The 15,115-nt window shown below is 35.7% G+C and overlaps 1 long non-coding RNA gene across 2 annotated transcripts; it reads right to left on the bottom strand.

The window, feature by feature from the left end:
* On the bottom strand, positions 2,820-10,511 carry LOC109832783. 2 transcript variants are annotated; one of them, XR_002244983.1, is made up of 3 exons: positions 10,416-10,511; positions 10,173-10,331; positions 2,820-7,676 (listed from the first exon to the last, which is right to left on the bottom strand). It is a non-coding gene; the product is annotated as an uncharacterized LOC109832783 (long non-coding RNA). The 2 variants fall into 2 exon arrangements; XR_002244982.1 differs by lacking the exon at positions 2,820-7,676 and adding an exon at positions 9,611-9,916.

Here is a 15,115-nt window from a genome sequence, read left to right as displayed (position 1 = left end):
TAGTGTAATAAAAAAGTTTAAACTTGATATAAATGATATATGAGGACAAAGATATGATAATGGGTCTAATATGAAAGGTAAACAACAAGACGTACAAAAGAGATTGTTAGATATAAATTCTAGAGCTTTTTATACACCGTGTGGTTGTCATAGTCTTAATTTAGTGCTTTGTGATATGACTAATTCTTGTCCTAGTGCTATAATATTTTTTGGTGTGACACAACGTATGTACTCATTATTTTCTTCTTCTACAAAAAGATGGAAAATTTTGCAACACCATGTTTCTAATTTAACTCTTAAACCCTTGTCACAAACACATTGGGAAAGTCGTCTTGAAAGTGTTAAAGTAATAAAATACCAAGCTCCACAAATAAGAGATGCTTTATATCAACTAGCAGAAGTTAGTGATGATCCTACAACAAAAAGTAAAGCAATTTCTTTAGCAACATATGAGATTGAAAATTTTAAATTTTTATTAGGTATGATTATTCGGTATGATATATTGTTTGCAGTTAACACTGTTAGTAAATTTTTATAATATAAAGATATGAATATTGCCATTGCATTAGATCAGCTAAAAGGTCTTGTTTCATTTTTTTAATAACTATAGAGAAAATGGGTTCACATCTGCTATGATTTGTGCTAAAGAGATTGCCAATGAAATGAATGTAGAACCAAAATTTCGTGGGAAAACGTGTAATTAGAAGAAAGAAACAATTTGATGAGAATGAAACTAATGAGGTAAGACTTTCACCTGAAGAATCTTTTAAAATTAATTATTTTAACTATATAGTTGATCATGCCATTTCTTCGCTTCGAATTAGGTTTGAACAGTTTAAGATATATGAAGATAATTTTGATTTTTTGTATGATGTAGAAAATTAAAATTGCTTAGTGATGATTTTCTAAAAGAAAAATGTTTGCATATTGAATTTTTTAAACATGACATGTTACCTGATATTGATGGTTTAGATTTATTTTTAAAACTAAAAGTTTTAAAAGAAATAATAAATCCTGAATTAAAAACAACACTTGAGATACTAAACCTTATAAAAAAATTAAATTCTTTTCCCAATGCATGGTTAGCTTATAGAATATTACTGACAATACCTGTTAGTATAGCTTCAGTAGAAAGAAGTTTTTCAAAATTAAAATTAATAAAATCTTATTTACGCTCAACAATGTCTCAAGAAAGATTAAATAATTTGGTAATTTTATCAATTGAAAAGGATTTTTATTATCAAAGCTTGAATATAAAAATTTAATTAGTAACTTTGCATCTCAAAAAGCCAGAAAATTAAAATTTATATAAAATCTATTTTTTAAAAACTAATTTTTTTTTAAAAAAAGTATTAAGACCCTAAATATGTTTCTCTGCCTAGAGTCTCAAAAATGCTTGAGACAGCCCTGGCGTTATTATGTCCATGCTCATTGTATCTCCCTCATCTACCTTGCTTTCTACGTATATTTGTGCACAAAACCACTCATATCTACATCTCGCTGAGAGAATAGTACTATAAGCTCAGAAGCCCGCATGCTCTGCATTAATGTTGCCGGCCCATAACACTCGCAACAATATTAAATTTTCTGACCTCCAGCCATGAGTTGGTAAACCAATCAAAGTCGTGCATTAAAGTCTAAGCTCTACCCAACCAACCGAGGTCCTCTCCTCTGCCTATTTATGCAGACAACAGCAAATAGAAGAATAGTAGAGAGTAGCTAGAGACAATAGAATCACCACGGTTAATTAATCCCATCATTTATTTCTTATATTGTCTCTAAAATAATAACCCGGATTATGCGATGAGAATTTTGTTCTAAGCTTGGATGTGGCAGGTCCTAATGAGATGGTATCTCTGGTCCATGCTATGGCGGAGAAAGGGCAAAAAAGTAAGTGTCTTTGCTACAACCTCTCCAGTTAATAAGGTCTTTTCTTAGGTCACGTGTTAATATTATACTTCGTTACTTGACGTCTTTTTGTGGGAGATGATTTTTTAAGATTCAAGACTTGGTCGGCAATTTTTGGATTAGATTTTTTTTTTCTCGAAGGGGTGTCATGAGCCAACATCATGCGACTGTCCTATAGGTTTTTATAAATATGTCAATATATATAGTGTGTAAATTTCATCAATACAAATATAAAGTAAAGAACTTACGAATATAGGAGGACGAAGTCATATTAATGGCATCTCTTTTTATCTGCGTATCATGTGGATGATAAAAGGTAAAAATATAGGAGGATGAAGTCATATTGATGTAATACATGCACATCATACAATTTTACAACTAGATAACAATATATATATCAACCCAGGGACCCTAATCATATTCATTTTACATCTCTTTCAAAACTCCACATTTGAATACATTTGACAGCGCACAAGAGAAGCACCCCCAGAGAGCAGCTTCAGCTACGAATGTCATCTCTTTCATTATCATCGGATTGAAAAAATTTACTACTTTGCATTGCCTGCATTTCTACAAACTAATAAGATGCTCAGAATTGTAATTGTAATGCCGCACATTAAAAATTGACTTGCTTCCATTTCAAAAAAAAAAAAAAACCAATGACTTTCTTGTAATGTGGCTGCATGCCTCAACTAACGTTCCAGTTTAAAGCTTCAGAACCTCTTCACCGCGCTCATGATTGCATATCATGGAGAGAAATGAGCAATGTGTCTTAGATGTGACAAAACTTTGGTTAATATGAAATTGGGAGTTAATAACTAGCTTTTAGCAACTGGAGCTATTGCCTCATACTATAATGACAGCGCACAAGAGGTGATTTAACTTATAGCACTTTAAGAATTGGTCAACAATTTCGGATTGTCCTTTTCTCTCAAACACCTCGCATAAAAGACATCAAGTAATTGTTACCATCTTAACACATGACCTAAAAAAAGACCTTATTCACTGGAGAACTCGTAGTCATAACAAAATTACATGTACTTTGATATTATTGTAAGTATTATGAGCTAGCAACATTAATGCAGAGTATGTGGGCTTCTGAACTTATAGTTGCATTCTCTCGGTGAGATAAAGAGAGATTGGGTTTGTGCACAAGTATACAAAGAAAGCAAGGTAGAGGAGGGAGATACAATGAGCATAGACTCAATAATGCGAGATCACAAGCAACAAACCTCATATGATGCATGAAGTGCTGCTTTGTACTACTCTCTAATACAAAGATTCTCCAAATGTGTCCATTTCGCTATGCGGTGAGTATATTCCATCTATTTCTCTTGAGATTTACTAAAGCTAATTATAGACTACGTTGAAACTACTTGAGATTTACTAAAGCTCATCATTGAGTACTCTCAAATTGTTTGACAAACTTTGATTGCGGATATAGAGTCATTGATGCAGCCAAGAAAGAACCGAGTATCTAAACCCTTAATCTTCGAGAATACCTTCTAATATGTTGTTCTTATAAATAATAATAATCATATCTATTGTAGTCATTTCTAATACTTAGAAAATTCTATCAATAGCAAATGTCATCTCAATTTCTCTTAAAACCAAAAGCAATGGTTATGACCTTCTTAGACTGTGACTAATTTTTTGAATGAAAATTTGTACCGAATCATACTTTTGTTCCTAAAGATATCGTCTTTAAGCCTTCCCAATATATTAACTTATGACAAGAATTTTGATAGATACAATCTTCTCCTGGAAGTTGTGTGGTCTTAATTTCTTCGATGTGTAACTTTGCTATTTTTCTACAAGGGATACTTTTCCAAATAACAAGAAAGAGCGTTAGTTTAGTTAATCCCTGTATAGTCACCCAAATAGCATTATGATCATTATTGTCCAAGGTACTATCACAAAGTGTACACATATCCATTTCTTTCTTGTGTCCACTCAAGAATGAATAACGGTTGTACTAAAAAAATGATCTATGTATTTCTACTTTATTTTGTCAATAAATCATACATTTGCATTCATATTCAACAATACTTTATTTCATATTCTTTCAATAATAGTTGATTCCAAATTGCCCTATATCCTCGTACTTATGGATACAATGTATCTAGCTTGAGATGAACATCCAAAATTTCTTGTTTCAAGATGCGTTCCATGATACAAATTCTTCTTTGTATGTTAGGATTCTATCTTTTAGACACTCAAGGACTGTCTCTAAGCCTTCAGCTACTTTCATTTGATATCCACATTCTCCTTTAAAATTTTTCATCCCAAGTAAACTATTAGGCCTTGTCATAAAGTTCTGAACAAATATATTGGTTTATCTACTAAATTTTGGATTTCTAATTATCTGTTATCTCAAGTGATTCTTGTGTTTTATTTTCCCTCCCACTAAGCTCAGACTGTTGTTGTTTTAACTCAAAGAATTGACGACAACATTACCTTAGTAACCATACAATCACAATCCTTCAAATTATCCGTTCATCTTCGAAGCTCCATTTCTTTTGAGAATATATTACAACATTTTTCTAGAACAACATTTTTTTTTGAATTTTCAACTTTTAATTGCTAGGGTATTACAACATCAAATAACTTCCAACAATAAATTATATTGAACATTGTGTTTTTCGTTTGTAGTACTATGCCAGAGGGCCGTAGGACGCCTACAGTGGAGTTTCTGTGCTAGTTTTTAAGAATCTTGAACCATACTACATTTCTCAAATACGTGGGGAGCCGACGTACAAGGGGTATACGGTTGTGCAGATCCTTATGCATTTTGCAAGGTACAAATTATAGAGGCTTGTCTATCTTGTTAAATATCTCCCGTATGATATAATTAATGACGTTTTTACTTTTTTATGAACAGCTTTAGAAACTGTAATCTTATACCCAGACTAGAGGACGGGGCTAAGTATGAATTAGTTTGTTGTTAGTATTTTAATGGTTAAATCGATGATTGGGATATTACTAATTTGTTTTTTATGATTACATGTTGTAATCGGGCAGGGGAGAATGATGAAAGCATCATATGATGTGTGGTGGAGTACATTGAAGCCAGTGTTGATCGCTATCTTTTTCGTTTCCCATTATTCTCTTTTGTTACTGCCCTACTTCTAATTTCTAATAGATACACCTACTTGTTAATGAATGTAGCTGAAATTTCCAACGACATCGGGCATCAGAAAGGTCATTACCTCATTGTTGGTTCGCCTGGCCGGAGTACACCTGAACATCTTCTTCGTAAGAAAATAACTCTAATTCCTTCAAAACTTGAATGTCCTTTTGTGATTCCTTCTATTTGCTTAATTGCGATTTTTCTATTACCAAGATTTTTTATTTTCGTTTCTGTTGGTGAATAATTTTTATTACACAATTGATGGTCAATTCACGTATAATCTTAATATTAGGTTTTTTCTATATTGGTCCTCAAATCTAAGATATAATTAAATAAGTCCCCTAAATCTAAGCTGGAGATTTGAGAGACTTAATTAAAATATCAGAGATTTAGGGGACTTATTTAATTATAGCTTAGATTTGAGGACCAATATAGAAAAAACCTAATATTAAGATTATACGTGAATTGACCATCAATTGTGTAATAAAAATTATTCACCAACAGAAACGAAAATAAAAAATCTTGGTAATAGAAAAATCGCAATTAAGCAAATAGAAGGAATCACAAAAGGACATTCAAGTTTTGAAGGAATTAGAGTTATTTTCTTACGAAGAAGATGTTCAGGTGTACTCCGGCCAGGCGAACCAACAATGAGGTAATGACCTTTCTGATGCCCGATGTCGTTGGAAATTTCAGCTACATTCATTAACAAGTAGGTGTATCTATTAGAAATTAGAAGTAGGGCAGCAACAAAAGAGAATAATGGGAAACGAAAAAGATAGCGATCAACACCGGCCTCAATGTACTCCACCACACATCATATGATGCTTTCATCATTCTCCTCTGCCCGATTACAACATGTAATCATAAAAAACAAATTAGTAATATCCCAATCATTGATTTAACCATTAAAATACTAACAACAAACTAATTCATACTTAGCCCCGTCCTCTAGTCTAGGTATAAGATTACAGTTTCTAAAGTTGTTCATAAAAAAGTAAAAACGTCATTAATTATATCATACGGGAGATATTTAACAAGATAGACAAGCCTCTATAATGTGTACCTTGCAAAATGCATAAGGATCTGCACATCCGTATACCCCTTGTACGTCAGCTCCCCACGTATTTGAGAAATGTAGTATGGTTCAAGATTCTTAAAAACTAGCACAGAAACTCACTGTAGGCGTAGCCTAAGGCCCTCTGGCATAGTACTACAAACGAAAAACACAATGTTCAATATAATTTATTGTTGGAAGTTATTTGATGTTGTAATACCCTAGCAATTAAAAGTTGAAAATTCAAAAAAAAATGTTATTCTAGAAAAATGTTGTAATATATTCTCAAAAGAAATGGAGCTTAGAAGATGAACGAATAATTTGAAGGATTGTGATTGTATGGTTACTAAGGTAATGTTGTCGTCAATTCTTCGAGTTAAAACAACAACAGTCTGAGCTTAGTGGGAGGGAAAATAAAACACAAGAATCACTTGAGATAACAGATAATTAGAAATCCAAAATTTAGTAGATAAACCAATATATTTGTTCAGAACTTTATGACAAGGCCTAATAGTTTACTCGGGATGAAAAAATTAAAGGAGAATGTGGATATCAAATGAAAGTAGTTAAAGACTTGGAGATGGTCCTTGGGTGTCTAAAAGATAGAATCCTAACATACAAAGAAGAATTTGTATCATGGAATACATCTTGAAACAAGAAATTTTGGATGAAGTTCATCTCAAGCTAGATACATTGTACCCATAAGTATGAGGATATAGGGCAATTTGGAATCAACTATTATTGAAAGAATATGAAATAAAGTATTGTTGAATATGAATGCAAATGTATGATTTATTGACAAAATAAAGTAGAAATACATAGATCATTTTTTTAGTACAACCGTTATTCATTCTTGAGTGGACACAAGAAAGAAATGGATATGTGTACACTTTGTGATAGTACCTTGGACAATAATGATCATAATGCTATTTGAGTGACTATACATGGATTAACTAAACTAACGCTCTTTCTTGTTATTTGGAAAAGTATCCCTCGTAGAAAAATAGCAAAGTTACACATCGAAGAAATTAAGACTACACGACTTCCAGGAGAAGATTGTATCTATCAGAAATTCTTGTCATAAGTTAATATATTGGGCAGGCTTAAAGACGATATCTTTACGAACAAAAGTATGATTCGGTACAAATTTTCATTCAAAAAATTAGTCACAGTCTAAGAAGGTCATAACCAGTGCTTTAGGTTTTAAGAGAAATTGAGATAACATTTGCTATTGATAGAATTTTCTAAATATTAGAAATGACTACAATAGATATGATGATTATTATTTATAAGAACAACATATTAGAAGGTATTCTTAAAGAGTAAGGGTTTAGATACTCGGTTCTTTCTTGGCTGCATCAGTGACTCTATATCCGCAATCGAAGTTTGTCAAACAATTTGAGAGTACTCCATAATGAGCTTTAGTAAATCTCAAGTAGTTTCAACGTAGTCAATAACGAGCTTTAGTAAATCTCAAGAGAATTATAATAGATGGAATATACTCACCGCAAAGGGAAAACATTTTTTTAGGAAGGCGACAATGTCAACAATGAGTTTATCACGCTTCTGGATACTCCCAATCTGTAGAAAAAATAAACTTCCGTTATTGAGATAATTCCAAACATAACCAATAGTGGCCCTTGTTATGGCTCATATATGAGCAAAGTGGTCAAAGAGTAAATTATAAACTCATTTGATGCAATTCAAGCCAACAATTTCATCCACAACTTGATATCAACTTTTGGGATATTATACGGTATCCAGTTTACATCTTCCAGCTTGCACTTGATTCTACATTCAGATTGCCAAAACCGGTGACCTAGAACGTAAAGCAACGATAACAGACAAATGAGTTACGTTTCCAATTTGATCACACATTTAACCCTCTATTATTTGAATTATTTGTACTCCATGAAATCTTTCTATAGGCCTAAATAGTTCAAATATAAACTTTCAATCTTTAGTTGCTTAGAATGTGACGGCGTCTTTCTAACTAAAGCATCTTTCTCTTTTCTGAAGCTTGTGTTTGAAGATATTGAAAGATGCAACCTTCTTATGTCATAATAGTTAACTCAGCTTGTTCTTCAAGTATTTTTTATATCCATGCATGGTAATATAGAAATATTTCTCAGTATATTAAGAAATAAGATATAGTATAAACTGAAATCAAGTGTGAGGTGCTGCGGCCTTCATTCCTTTCTTGTCACATCAGGAATGTCGTGGATGATGTAGGCCTCGAAAAAAAATACTAAATACTTGTTCATTTCATATCAACTATGAGTTTAGACTCCTATCAGAAAACCCACAAAATATTTTAAATTGATACAACAGTGAAAAATAAAGCTACAATAATTTCATATCTGGATATCCCAGTCAAAAGAAAGAACAATCTCTAATTTCATTATAGTAATCACAATCGCACTAACATGAATCATTTCAAAATAATAAATCCTCAAAATTATAAATGAAATATAGAGTGATAGACTTGCGCGAACACTTGTATACACAAATTCAATCCTTCAAAGGAAAATGACCACCTCCGCTCCGCTAACTTTCACATCTTGATCAAACCCTTGATCCAAATTTTAGATTGAGCTTTGATTGTGTAATTATAGACATCTATCTAAGTAGGTGACATGTTGGGTTGAAGGGAATGAGTGGTTATATTTATAGCGTAGGGATGAAAGAGCTGTTACGTAGAGGGAAGGTGAAAGTGTTGCTAGTTAGTTAATTAGGTCCATAACTTATCGTTCAATGAAATCTCCATAACTTATCGTTCAATGAAATCAGTTACAAACTGAGCTTAAAACTTAACTCTTACCATTATGATAATTTCATTAAATGTTATTTTAGAAATTAAACAATAGTATTGCTTAGTAATAATACCAAGGACATTTCAGTAATTATACACGCGATTTTGACGGTATTACTGGGACAAAAAGTTATAACACAGAATGTGCTTTTAGGACAATAATAATTATAAATATTATACTAAAATAATAAATAGATAGATTAGATTAGATATACCCCTCAAATCATAGATAGTTTCAAATTTGCCTTCCAACTAGTAATAGCAATTTCATCCTCCAAATTGTACCCTCAATTTTGCCCCCCATCCTAATTGTTAGAGAATATAATTAAATATTCTGCTTAAATGAATTAGTTCTTTTAAAAAAATGGCTAATTTGCCCATTTTTTTCTTTCCCTCTTTCATTTGTTTTTTCTTCTCCCAACCATAAACCACCAATCTCCAAATGAGTTACTCGGACTTAAGCAGTGGGGTACCCACTCTGCCATAACTCCAACTCACCCTCGGCATCTACTCCTTTGTCACAACTTCCCACTGGTATTCCCATTTGTACATTTTCTGATATTTAGTCCAAAGCGTGATTACCAGTGCATTCTCACTTAAAGGCATTACACCTTATGCTATGCTACAGGGATCTATTTTATTCCAGTCAGGTAATAGCATCTCTCACTGCATATTCTTAGTCATAAATGTAGAATTCATAACATCTACAGAATTTGAGGATATGATATTAAAATGTTGAAGAACTACAACAGTGGGTTATGATGCTAAGCAACCCAGTCATTAGACAACCTATCAGAGTATTTGCACATTTCCCATGTATTCATGGCTACAGTCATGATGCAAAATGATTGACTATTGTTTAGTTGAGGACCAGGATACATCCATGTGCATTTGTTTAAGATGCCATAATATTACATGGCTTATTCCCCAACAGAAAATGCAGGCCCTGACAGCTCCACAGTCCCCTTCCTAGTCCTGTCTCCTCATCTTCTGAACAGATTTGTCTTCCCTAAGATGGAGAAAGATAGAGAGGCAAAGACAGCCAAGTCAAAAGAGGAAAAGAACAGAGGATTCTTGCCCTTTGGCTTGTCTATGGAGGGTAAAAACTTTAACATCAATTTGACTGAGTAAAATTGATGGTTAAATACAATCATACAATTTAGAGGGGAAAATAGCAATTAAAATTGGCCGATGGCAAGTTTAAGGTTACCTACGATTTGATGAACATATACTGAAAAAAACCGTTATATGGTTAGAGAGATTACCTCTTCAGAACGCTTCGTGAATAAGTGGAACTTTGAAATGCCATGCTGAACAGATTCTTCCACATCTGAGATAACTTCCTCCTTGTTCTTCCACATATAATGTGGCAGAACCTTGTCTTTCCACCTGTTGTGGCACACCAACTTTCTCACTTGTATCCCCTAAAAGGAATGAAAATTTTCACAAAGGACTCGTATTGAATTGTTCATTTATTATCATTATATATGAGGTCATTTTTTCATTACCGTCGTGAATGAAGATTGGCTGGACAAAGACACCAGCAGAATCCCCTAAAGCATCTATGCTAGATGCTCTAGCATGGATATCTCTAGCCATGACCTGTAAGGTAATAGAATGCTATTTATGAAGATGATTTTAATCTTGATGTCTGAAAGAAAACAGAAGACATCCGAAAATAACTGAAGTATCCAAAAGGAAGCCTTATTCAGATGCATAAGTAACTGCAATACATAATAGAGACGAATAATCTATGTACACTCATTTACAGAGAAAGAGGTAAGATAGACAGGCACATGCAAAACGTGATGTGAGCTAGAAGCAGGAAATATAACTCACAAACACAAATAACTATAATAATCACATGCTATTATAAACATTCAAATACTATATACAAGACAAAATCCATCAAACAGAATCTACAGGTTACAGGCTCCATTTTTGGTGAAAATGTATAAGAATGGATAGAGAAAATGATTGTACAAGAGAAAGCTCATTTGCCATGATGACTTCAATATTTGTACAAGAGAAAGTTTGTCTGCCAAGATAACTGTAAATATCTATGTACACGGAGATAAGAAGAAAATAAAATACAATCGAGGGTGGCCATTTAAGGGACATAACATACGTCATACAAAAGCCATGGCATGCAACTAGAGTCTACGGACCAGTGCCGGTATGGACAATATGGAGTAGATGATGGAGATATACCTATCATTTTGATCATTTGATGTGGTCGCTATCAGCAAGCCTATTAACGTCGCAGCCCATCAATGAAATGGTCCATTGCACATTAATTGACATGAGAACCACTATCATCCACATGACCTAAGGACTTTATGATGTGAAACGACGTGTGTGTATTCAGGAGATCAACAATTTAATTGATGTTTCGTAATGTTTCACCAACTAATTCACGATCGTGTAGGAAAAATCAATTCAAGACTCCTAAATATTGAGTTAAATTGCACGTATAGTTCTAAACCAGATGAAACTTATTGAAATCAAACGCAATTCAAGTTACTGATGGTAATGTTCGAATCTCAATATCAAAATTCAGTAAATTGTAGAGTCAGCAGATCACACATCTCACCTGCGATTGTAGACAGAATAAATGCAAGCTAAATATGATGCAAATTTCCTACCTAACCGTGCTCTGATACCGAAATGATGTGAAACGACGTGTGTGTATTCAGGAGATCAACAATTTAATTAAAGTTTCGTAATGTTTCACCAACTAATTCACGAAAATGTAGGAAAAATCAATTCAAGACTCCTTAATATTGAGTTAAATTGCACGTATAGTTCTAAACCAGATGAGAGAACCAACCCCTCCCTTAAAGTCCCCCCTAAATTAAGGGATATCCAAGGGATCCCTTGGAGATGCTCTAATGTTCGAATCTCAATATCAAAATTCAGTAAATTGTAGAGTCAGCAGATCACACATCTCACCAATTGTAATTAGGACCGCAGATAATTGATAATAATTTAGAGATGTAATTTAAATGAGGAACTCAACAAAATTTTAATCGTTGAAACTTCTCTTTGAGCCTGTCTTTCATAACCGCCCATGTGTTGATGGGGGCCATTTGGCGAGCTACTCTCATTTGATGGAGGTTAATTGGATCTGGTGGTCGAGGCCTGGTGGAGCTAAGTTGTCGGTGGAGGCGCTGGCGCTGGTGGACTGGAGGCGTGTGAAGATGAGAGGCGGTCGTCGTGGTGGCTGCTCGCGGTGGTGGTGAGCAAGGGAGGGGAGGGGATTCGGTGGCGGCTGTGGGCGGTGTCGGATGTCGTCGCGGAGACAGGCGGTCGGGTCGTGGGTCGAGGCAGTGGCGTTGACGGAGGAGAAGGAGTAGGCGGGCGGCGGCACTTGTCGTCGGAGATGGAGGAGCACGCGGGGGTGCGACGGGGCTGCTCGACGTTGAGGGAGGAGGGCGTCGGGGATGGTGAGGGCTTCGGTTGGAGGGGGGGAATCGCTGGTGAGGAGAAGGGGTGGCGGCTCTGCTTGGAGAAGAGGAGAAGCTGGGGAAATGGGGGAGACAGTTGTCTTCTTTATTTGTAATGGAGGGCTGTGATTTGTTTGATATTGAGTGGATGGTTGGGATAATTTGATAGGGTTGTAATAGCTTGCTGAAAATAAATGGGTGGCTGAGTGAAATGGGGTTTGGATTTTGAAAGAGGGTAGAGAACTACGGTTTCACACACCTAGATCTAATAATTGGGTTTCACACACCAAGTATTATGGGAGAATTTTCATTTCTTTTAGAAAACTCAAATATTTTATTTCATCAATAATTCATCATTTGATTACAAATCAACCCGCCTTTAAATAGGCTTACAAAAGGACTAATCTCTCTCCACATCCGATGTGGGACTAAAACAAAACTCTTATTAAGCAAAACTAACTACAACTCTTATTAAAAGAAAAACAAATGAAAATACAGACTCGACTCTATCACAGCTAAAACCACATCATAGGGATCCGATGCAAAGCTGAAACACGACGTCTCCTGCGCTGATAAACATGTCGAAAGTCCCGTGCACGTGCCTGGATGTCCTGGATGTCCGCATCATTCTCCCCAGGTGGGAGAGAACTCGACCCCGTCGAGTCAGGGGTAGAAAAACTATCATATCGCTCCAGAAGGTCCGGATCAATGCGCTGTAAATCACTGCGGTCGAGCCACGTATCCTCAGCAGGTGATTTTCCCTTCCAACGAATTAGATATCGTCGGGTTCCACCATCTCCAGTAGAGATAATTTCATCATCTAAAATGTTATCAATTGTGTCTGCTGGATTGGAATAAATATCTGGGAGTGGGGGAAGTGAGGGGCTCTCAAAAGAAAGGTCAGGGGAAGGCTCATCAACCAATGGGTTGCTGGGGTTAAAATCAGGACCCTTATAATCCACCAAATCCTCGACATTGAAAGTAGAACTGATACCAAAATCTTCAGGGAGATCTATAACATAAGCATTGTCATTTAATTTCTTTAAGATTTTAAAAGGTCCAGCACTACGAGCATGCAATTTTTTTACAGTTCCTGGAGGAAACCGTTCCGGACGAATCCGAACCATCACAAGATCATCAATATTAAAAGTTTTAAATCTCTTTCTTACATCAGCTCGTAATTTATAGTTAACATTACTCTTTTCAATTTTATCGCTGATCTCCTTGTGTAGTTCGTGCATATGGGATGCAAATGCAGATGCAGACTCAGATAACCTATAGTGATTGGTCATGGGAATGAGGTCAATGGGTTGTCTAGGCCTAAAACCATACACTACTTCATGCGGACTCTTACCAGTTGTCCTATTAACAGATGAATTATATGCAAACTCAGCGATGGACAATTTCAGATCCCAGTTCCCAACATGCTCACCAATTAGAGTACGCAAAAGATTTCCTAGACTCCGATTGATAACTTCAGTCTGGTCGTCAGTTTGAGGATGAAAAGCAGTGGAGAATTTAAGCTTCGTGCCTAACTTATGCCAAAGAGTTTTCCAAAAGTAACTGGTGAACTTCACATCTCTATCAGACACAATAGTCTTTGGCAGACCATGCAATTTGACAACGCCATCAAAAAAGATTTGGGCCACTCTCGAGGCATCAGACGTTCTAGAACAAGGTAGAAAATGGGCCATCTTTGAAAATCGGTCAACCACAACAAGGATTGAATCGTGTTTCCTGAGGGTTTTCGGGAGACCTAACACGAAATCCATGCTAAGATCTTGCCATGGACAATCAGGGACCGGTAGGGGAGTGTACAAACCCGTGTTCTGTTTCCGTTGTTTGGCTAACTGGCAGACATGACATCTCCCAACGCACTTGGTAACATCGCGCTTCAAACTGGGCCAATAGAATCGATATTCTACAGCTTCAATGGTCTTTTCATTTCCAAAGTGCCCAGCTAAGCCGCCAGCATGCAATTCCCACACAAGAAATTCTCGCAAAGAAGTCTGTGGAATGCACAATCTACGGCCTAGAAATAAGAATCCATCTTGAAGGGTATAGCCGTCAATTTCCCGAGTCGTTCCGTCAATCAACATTGCATACATCTCACCGAAGTCGGGACACGACTCATAGTCCGTCTTAAGCCTCTCAAATCCAACAACAGCTGTGGATAATTTTGTCATGACATAGATTCGTCGACTGAGAGCATCAGCAGCCTTGTTGTCAACTCCCGCTTTATGTCGCAAGGTGAAGGTGTAATCCTGAAGAAACTCAACCCAACGTGCATGACGGGAATTCAACTTTTTTTGGGAATAAATATATCGAAGGGATTCATGATCTGAGTATATGACAAATTCTTGCGGCAGCAGGTAATGGCGCCAATGGCGAAGAGATTGAATTATAGCGTAGAATTCTTTGTCATAAGTGGTATATCGCATACGTGTGTCATTCAATTTCTCACTGAAATATGCGATTGGATGGCCTTCTTGAGAGAGAATTCCACCTATGCCAACTCCAAAAGCATCACATGCAACCTCAAAGACTTTGTTAAAGTCTGGCAGGTGCATAACAGGGGCATTAATCATTCTCTCCTTGATTTCTACAAATGCCTTGGTGGCTTCGCGTGACCACTCAAATTCGCCTTTCTTTAAACAGTCGGTGATTGGAGCCATGATCGTGCTAAATCCCTTGATAAACCGACGGTACAAGGTAGCGAGCCCGTAAAAGCTTCTCACATCACGGATGTTCTTGGGCTCAGG

Source organism: Asparagus officinalis, chromosome 3 (genome assembly GCF_001876935.1).
Source record: "Asparagus officinalis chromosome 3, Aspof.V1, whole genome shotgun sequence".
NCBI classification, from domain to species: Eukaryota; Viridiplantae; Streptophyta; class Magnoliopsida; order Asparagales; family Asparagaceae; genus Asparagus; species Asparagus officinalis.
Note: the sequence above shows the minus strand (reverse complement) of the source record. Positions and strands in the feature narration are given on the sequence as shown.